The 8,699-nt window shown below is 37.9% G+C and overlaps 1 protein-coding gene across 1 annotated transcript in view; it reads right to left on the reverse strand.

Annotated features, from left to right (window-relative positions):
* LOC136064960 (uncharacterized) overlaps positions 1 to 7,423 on the reverse strand; it is a 15,335-nt gene extending 7,912 nt beyond the window's left edge. Inside the window, exons 1-2 of the mRNA XM_065767478.1 lie at positions 6,693 to 7,423; positions 6,006 to 6,598 (exon numbers count right to left, since the gene is read on the reverse strand). The gene's annotated coding sequence lies outside the window, so the exon portion shown is untranslated. The remainder of the gene's footprint in view (positions 1 to 6,005; positions 6,599 to 6,692) is intronic.
* Positions 7,424 to 8,699: the final 1,276 nt, after the last annotated feature.

The raw sequence follows: 8,699 nt of genomic DNA on the forward strand, positions 1-8,699 counted from the left end.
GGGTTGCACTATCTGTTCTTTAGGATAGCTTGTCATTCCATCTGGCCCATTTCTCATGTTCACACCATTCCTCTTGAGCGGTGTGTCTTTTTGTACGCTCTGGTTACTGATGCTCCTATTAGTTTTCCCCATCTCTTTCTTCGTTCTTTGAACGATGTTTATAGGAGTTCATCTTCTTCTCATGCCCTTGTTCATCCTATTTTTATTCATAGGATTTTGCTCCATCTTGACCTTAGTGACTTCCCTTCCTCTGAGCCTGTTCATGTGATAGCTCCCATAGGTGCGTCTTTTCTTAGATAGAGGGTCGTTCATCTTCAAGCTGGTTCTAAACACCCTAGGTCCGAGCCGTCTAGTAGCGCTCCTCCTTCTTCTTCTTCTACAGGTACTGCTGGTGAGGATGTTCTTGATCCAGTTGGTGATGATGCTGTTGCTGTTGATGTTCCTCCACCTCCTTCGACCGACTTTGATGTTCGTCGTACTCTGGAGACTGTCGTGACCGTTCAGGCGGCTCATGGTCAGATTTTGGTAGACTTACTAGATGAGATTCGTGCTCTCCGAGCCAATTTAGTGCGTCTTCATTCACCCTCACCACCTCCTTTTGATGGCGACTCATGATTGCTCTTTGGCATTCCGTCACAAAAAGGGGGAGTGGAGTGAGTTTTGACTTGTAGAGATTTTTGTTGTTAGAGGGAGATTTTTGTTACTTGTGGAGTTTTTTTTAGATTGTATCTCGGTGCTTCACTTTGTATATCATTTTTTGGGGATATTCATGTTAGGGGGAGTAACATTGATTGATATATTTTTTATTGATTCTTGTTGATTTGTAATTCACTGCTTATTGATTTATATTTATGAGTTGATCATTTATATATGTCGTTATTTTGTGTTGTGTGAATCTTACAAGAATGTTATACCTGTTGTTTTATTTTTTTTCTGTCACGCATGCGTTTATGCGTTTGTTGAGTATTTCAAGAATATACAGGTTGATTCAACTAAGCTGCTGTCTACACTTGCAACTGATGGATAGTAGTTAGGCTGAATTTGAAATTTATGAGCATTTCTTTGTAAAGGGCTTTTTACTTGTAAAACTTTGAGCTTTTAATTAGGGTTTTGTCACGGATTGCCAAATGGGGAGTTTGTTAGGTTTTAAGCTCTTAGGATTTTATGTATTTAGAACTCTAATTTGTAATGTTGGCAAACCATGATCAAAACAATGTATTTAGTCTTGTTTAGGCTTGCTCAAAGTTGGTTTATTATTGTAAAGTTGGAATCGATTTGCTGCAGAAGTACTTGGGACTTTCGGCCTGGCTCGATCGATCGAATAATAGACTCGATTGATCAAAAATCGCACAGGTTGTTTTTGCTGCAGAATTTCCAACTCAGCCCTACTTCATTAAACGTTTAGGGTTTTATGTTTTTACCCTAGGTATATAAAAGCCACGTTTTTTAAGGTTGCTCCAATTGTATTGTTGCTCATACATTGTTGTTTTGTGTAAATCTCTTGTGAGATCTTTGAGAAGTTTTCCTTTACACAAAGCTTAGGGTTTTCAAGTTGGAGATATTATCTACATCTTGATGATCAACTTGGTTGTTACCATTAAAGCTTAAAGATAATCAAGCGGGGGTGCTTGTAGCTGATTGAAGAATCCAAGAAAGAAGGAGTCCGTGGATTCGGAGCTTGCACTTGGTCGTGTCAGTAAGTTCTACTGGTGGGTAGCATTAGGAAGTCAAGCGGGGAGCTTGTAGTCCTTCTGTATGAATTTCGATTCTTTCGCATAGTGGATTCAGGTTTACCTTGAGGATAGCTAGGTCAAATCCTCCCCAGGTTTTTACCGTGTGGTTTCCTGGGTGATCATATCATTGTGTTTTTTATTATTTCGCTGCTTTATTATTTTGATATGATTATTTGATAGTTTTAACCTAGAATTGCATAATTTGACTAAGTAACAACTTGGCTAATTAATCTAGGCTAACCAATCTGGTTGTGTTTTAAGGGGTCTAAAACCATTCAAAAACCATTCACTAATCATTCATGACAAGGTTGAAAATCTATTTACAACAATCATATAGATATCATAATTTCTTCCACAATGATATGAGTGCATGAGAGACAAGCTAAGCTCGTTAAATGCACAGAGCCATTAGTACAAAGGTACAAGGCTAAACATGCTTTGAGACAAAACTCAACAAAGTGATCAAACTTTTTGGATTTTCAACTTTTTATGTGTTTTTGGATTTTTGACACGAAAGCAGTAGAATAATGATCAAAAACAGGAAAAATGAAAAAGCATTTTAAACACAAACAAACCACAAATTAAACAGATACTCAAAAACACAACGCAAATAACCAATCATATCCACAAAGCATAGGAAGAATTGATGCATGGACATGTTATAATGCTTATGCATGAGTACCCTTTGTCACCCACACGTCACGTGCGTTTGGGGTGATATCCTTGACGGATCGGGTACGAGAGTTAGGACTTTCAAACCTCCTGTTGAAACTCTCCAAGCAAGTGGTGAAGGCGCCAATCATTTTCATCACGTCCGTCATTCCGGAATCACGGTTTTGGCTCCTTGATTGCTCACCACCCCAAGACCTCAAGTCATTTCTTCTTCCTCGGGACCGAGGTACACTCGCATTGTTGTCTGCTCTTAGCTTTTGACAGTTTAGTCTAGTGTGTCCTTGCAATCCGCAATAGTGACAAATATAGTTTATTCTAGGACCCTGCTGCTGTCTTGGGAGAGATCTTCCTCAAGCTCCAAATCTGACTTCAGATTGATTTCGGGACTTGTTAAATATCCGTTGATTAGCCACATTCTTTTTCTTCTCAGCCTCAACTATCTCTAGAGTAGACTTATCAACAGCCGTCTCTTTGTTTTTCACAAACTTTACTTCCTTTGTGACTTTGGCTGATGAGCTGCTCCCTCCGGTAGCAAGCTTTTGAAATCTTCCTCGGCTCTCTTCATTTTCTTCATGGCTGCCTTTGCCACCTTTGTATACTCTCCTGATTTCTCAAGAAGTATTGCGTAATTCTTTTGAAGGCTGGATGCGTCTTCTTCTTCTTCACCTTCTGATTCNTAGTGTGTGAGAAGATGTGAAGAAAAGCTCAAGAGTGTGCAAGAAAAACAAAGGCTCGCGGCTAGGTCTCGCGGGTGGATCGCGACTGGCAAGCCGCCAAAAGCTGGCACGTGAGAGGCACACTGGGAAGCTGAAGGGTCGTGCCAGCTGTCATGCTACAGGACAAAAGTTCCAGACTGGCCAGGCCGTTACGTCGTGACTTGAACTCGCGACTTGGACAAGCCGCGAGACCAAGTCGCCAACTTGCCCTGTTTGGCAAAAACTAATGTTTTGCATTCCCTTCTCACCCTACTATATATACACCCTTATACCCATCATATTGAGAGAGCTTCCAGAGAGAATTTTGTGAGAGAAAACCCTAGAGAAAAACAAGATTGCCTCATCCCCAATCTTCATCTAAAGAGACTCTACAAATTCCTCTACTCTCTTGCTCTCCATTGTCATACCTTGAGAGGTTATTTACCAAACCCTTATCTCACCACACCCACGTCTGTGAGAAGGTCCATTTGGTGCTTAGGGAAGCAGTTTGGGAAGGAACCAATATACATTGGTTGATGCTATGGTCAAGTAGCGGAATCCGGCAAGCTAAAGAAGAAATAGGTTCGGCGTAACCTCGTTGGAGCAAGAAGCTTGGAGGGCTTAGGTACTTGGGTAGATTAGGCTTGGAGGGTCTTCTGCTATTCATGTATCCAACTATATTCTTTAGTGGATTTTATCACCGCTTGGAGGGCGGCGGAGAGGTTTTACGTCGAGGATTGGTTTCCTCTTCGATAACACATCGTGTGTTGTCCGTGTGTTTGCATCTCTCTTTCCTTTATCTTTGCCTTATATTTACTGCTGTGGATGTGTTTATATTTGGCTTAGATTGTTTTATCAATTCTGTTATAAGCTTGTTATCATATTCCGCACATTAATTGTTTGATATAAAACTTGAATTGGTATTTTTGTATCTGGGGGTCTAAACGTTCAAGGGTGTTTCATACCTATATTGAACTTTCAATTGGTATCAGAGCGGGTACATTTGTGTGGTTTTAATACCTGAGTGTGATCCTTGACCCCTTGTTGAGATGGATAGGTCTCAATCTCTCACTGTTCCACCATTTTTTGATGGTAATAATTATGCTTTTTGGAAAGTCCGAATGAGAGCATTTTTATGCTCTATAGAAGATACCGTTTGGGATGCGGTTGAGATAGGTTGGACTAAACCAGAGGTTCCTAAGGCCAATTGGGATAAGGCAGCTCTTGCAGCAGCCAATGCTAATAGTAAAGCTTTAAATGCTATTTTCTATGCTATGTCTCCTGATGAATTCCACAGGATATCTCACATGACTGTGGCCAAGGAAGCTTGGAAATTTTGGAGACAACTTATGAGGGACTAAGAAGGTGAAGGACACAAAGTTTCAAATGCTTACCACCAAATTTGAAGAGCTCAAGATGGGTGAAGATGAATGTTTGATTCATTCTATGGGAAGCTCAACGAAATTTCATTGCGAAACTCAATCTTGGTGAGAAGATTGAAGATACCAAGGTGGTGAGAAAAATTTTGAGGTCCTTGCCTGAAAGTTTTAGAGCAAAAGTCACAGTCATAGAGGAGAGTAAAGACTTGGATGAGATCAAAATTCAAGAGCTGATTGGGTCTCTCCAAACATATGAATTGGGACTGCCTTCACATAAGACGAGTAAATCATTTGCTCTCAAAACACCAAAAGAATAGATGATCCCTCCGAAGAAGATGGAGTGGAAAAGGAAGTGGCATATCTTGTAAAGAACTTCCGAAAATTTTTGAAGATGAAGGGTAGTGGGAAACCATTTAATAGAGGGAAATTCTCATCTTCATGACAGCTGGCACGACCCTTCAGCTTCCCAGTGTGCCTCTCACGTGCCAGCTTTTGGCGGCTTGCCAGTCGCGATCCACCCGCGAGACCTAGCCGCGAGCCTTTGTTTTTCTTGCACACTCTTGAGCTTTTCTTCACATCTTCTCACACACTACCCTTACAATTTTTCCACCTAAATATAGGGTTGCTAAGTGCTAAATTACAAGCAAATTGGTCACGGAATAAAGCCAATTAAATGGTTGATTAAATTCAACCTTACAATTGCGAAATTTTGAATTGTCAAATTTTCTCTTTCAAAAGTTTTGTATTATTAAAAAAAAAAAAATATCTTGACGTTAAGTATGGGATGGAGTTGGGAGTTGGGTGTTGGATCTCTCCAAATGGAAATGAGTCAAGCTAGTTAGAGCATAACACAATTTACATCAATTCACAATATTCTTAAATTAGCTTATTATCAATTAGTCATGCTAGCTAGGACATAACAAAAATTTACATTAGTTCACAATATTCTTAAATCATCTTATTATCACCCACATTTTTTATTAAAAAAAAAATTAATTGCAGATTGTAAAAGGCTAATGAGAAAGGTGGTAGACTTACCTTTTATTCTTTTTAAAAAACAAGCACACATATGCACAAGAAAAGGGAATAAAGTTCTAACGAAAGACAAATCACAAACTCAATCCAAAAATCATAATAACTTTTAAAGAGTGCAAGATAAATTGTACTACACAATACACACTTCCTAAGGCCCGTTTGTACGTGTGTTTAAATAATAATTTTTAGTTTTTTTGAAAATACGTGTAAGTGAAAAAATGTGTGAAAATACATGTAACGTTGTTTAAAAATTGAAAACATATGTTTAAACTTGTGTACCAAACGAGGTCCTACTCTCCTAAGAAATGTTGTGAAATTTTTGTGAATTTTTATTGTATTCTTCACTTTATTGAATTAAACAAAAATTGGCCCTATTAATCTATATATATATATATATATATAACCGAAAATTTTGAAACTCCTACAATTTTCCACGTCAGCATAATATTAAAAAAAAAATGTAATAAAACTTTTTTAAAACCTGACTCTACCTTTCCCTTTCACGATGCAATGCCAAAGGCCAAACCAGCTCCCCAAATCCCCGATCTCCACCTTTGACAAACAAAATGCAAACCCTTTCTCTTTCCTCCACCGTTTCCCTTCTCCTTGCTCCAAAACAAAAAACAAAATCCCAACTAATAGCAAATAGTTTTCCACGTTAGCATAATATTAAAAAAAAAAATGTAATAAAACTTTTTTAAAACCTGACTCTGCCATTCCCTTTCACGATGCTATGCCAAAGGCCAAACCGGCTCCCTAAATCCCCGATCTCCACCTTTGACAAACAAAACGCAGACCCTTTCTCTTTCCTCCGCTGTTTCCCTTCTCCTTCCTCCAAAACAAAGATCCACCCCTTCTCCTTCCTCCAAAACAAAAAACAAAATCCCGACTATTAGCGAACAGTTTTCCACGTCAGCAAAATATTAAAAAAAAATGTAATAAAACTTTTTTAAAACTTGACTCTGCCTTTCCCTTTCATGATGCTATGCCAAAGGCCAAACCGGCTCCCCAAAACCCCGATCTCCACCTTTGACAAACAAAATGCAGACCCTTTCTCTTTCCTCCACCGTTTCCCTTCTCCTTCCTCCAAAACAAAAAACAAAATCCCGACTATTAGCGAATAGTTTTCCACGTCAGCATAATATTTAAAAAAAAATGTAATAAAACTTTTTTAAAACCTGACTCTGCCTTTCCTTTTCACGAAGACTCTGCCTTTCCCTTTCACGATGCTATGCCAAAGGCCAAATCGGCTCCCTAAATCCTTGATCTCCACCTTTAACAAACAAAATGCAGACCCTTCTCTTTCCTCCACCGTTTCCCTTATCCTTCCTCCAAAACAAAGATCCACCCCTTCTCCTTCCTCTAAAACAAAAAACAAAATCCCGACTATTAGTGAACTGAAAATTAGCGTAAGAAACCTACTTCTCTCCCATTCCGGTCTCTATCTCAAATGATCCAAAAAACCCAATCATTGCTTTGAGGTACGCTTCTTTTCATCTTCTTAATTGTTTCTCCCTCAGCCTCAGGAATTAAATCTCTCTCTCAATTTAAGTTTTTTGTTTTCAACTTTTTTGGTCCCAACTCCACCAAACCCGTTTCCCATTTTTCAACTTTCAGAGCATTTGATAGAAGAAGAAGAGATGAAAGGCAGTGGATCTTATTGTGGGCAAAAGAAAATAAATATAAAGAGAAGATGAAAGAGATGATAGAGAGATATGGAGGGCACTGTGAGAGAAAAAAAATTGATGGAGAATGTCAAAGAAGAGAAGGGTATGACGATACTGAAGAAAGGAAAACAAAAAAAGACCAGTACTATAACTATAAGAGAAGTTACAATGATGAAAAGAAAGAGGAGAAAAAAAGAAGAAGAAAGAGATGAAAAAGAGTTACAGTGAGAGGAGATTTTAGCAAAAGTGAAAAAGGAAGTTTCATAAAAGGTGTATAATAATATAAGCACCCTTCTATATTTACTAAATTATAAAAATACCAATTTGGATTTTTTTTTTTCCTTTTAAAACTTCCAATTTACATCGCTTTTAATATTTTCTTTTACTGTACATTAGATTAATAATAATAATAATAATAATAATAATAATAATAATAATATATTATTATTATTATTATTATTATTATAGAACTTGTAGGGATTGTCCGAGGACAAATCTGTGGCCCAATCCGAGGACAAGGGATTGTCCGAGGATGAGGAATCTTATTCAGTGAAGGCTGTATTAGTAAACAAAGTTTAGCTTTGACCATAATGGCTCAAGGGATAGGCCGAGGATAAATTTGTCCTCGAATAACCAATGCCGATGTCCAGAAAAGCTTGTTAGTCCCTCGGAATGAAGTTCCAAGAAGTTTCATCAGTGTTGATAAACATTGAAAGAGTGAGGAACAGGGCAATGCTCTGAAATATCTAAGGAGGAAAGCTGCTACCTTCACATTAAATGCACTACAGCTAACATCCTGGCTGCATTAATGTGGAGGTGATATCTGAACAGTAGATTACAACTTTACAGCTACTACATCAAGACTAATGGAAAGGGATGATGGGACAAGTATCCACAAGAACTATCTAGCATGCACGTGTGAAGTAGGAATGAAAGGGAAGGATGATATAAAAGGAAGAGAGAGCAACAAGGGAAAGGGGGCAGAAATTAGAAGAATAAACATTGTAGAATCCAGAAACCAAACTTGTAACCCAATTTGAAAATAATATACAAGAATAGTGCACCTCGGACTCTGCCGAGGACTATTTTCCTTCAATACAACCCTATTTCTTTTCATTCTCTAATCATCTGAATCTATTCCAACATTGGTTTGATTAACTATAGCCTAGTGTTTTTCAACCCACTCTCTACAAATTTATTGTTTTGGGTTTTTGGGCTTGAATCCATCCACGCAATGGGATACAAGTTCAAATCTGGTCCTTACAGAACTAATTTATATATATATATATATATATATATTAGCAATAACCCAAAATAAGTCAGCACTAAAATATTCTATAGAAAATGTTAAGGACACAACTTTTGTGTTGTGGCGTTGTGGGATTTTTAGTATCCTTAGCATTACCCATATTCTATTCTAATAGACAAATCGAAATGGGCATCGAAACTGCATTCATAACATTAAAATGAAACTTTTTAAAAGGTACATGTTATATAAATGACTTACTTATTTAAAAA

The sequence above is a fragment of the Quercus suber genome, unplaced genomic scaffold (assembly GCF_002906115.3).
Source record: "Quercus suber isolate HL8 unplaced genomic scaffold, Cork oak 2.0 scaffold_810, whole genome shotgun sequence".
Taxonomy (NCBI): domain Eukaryota; kingdom Viridiplantae; phylum Streptophyta; class Magnoliopsida; order Fagales; family Fagaceae; genus Quercus; species Quercus suber.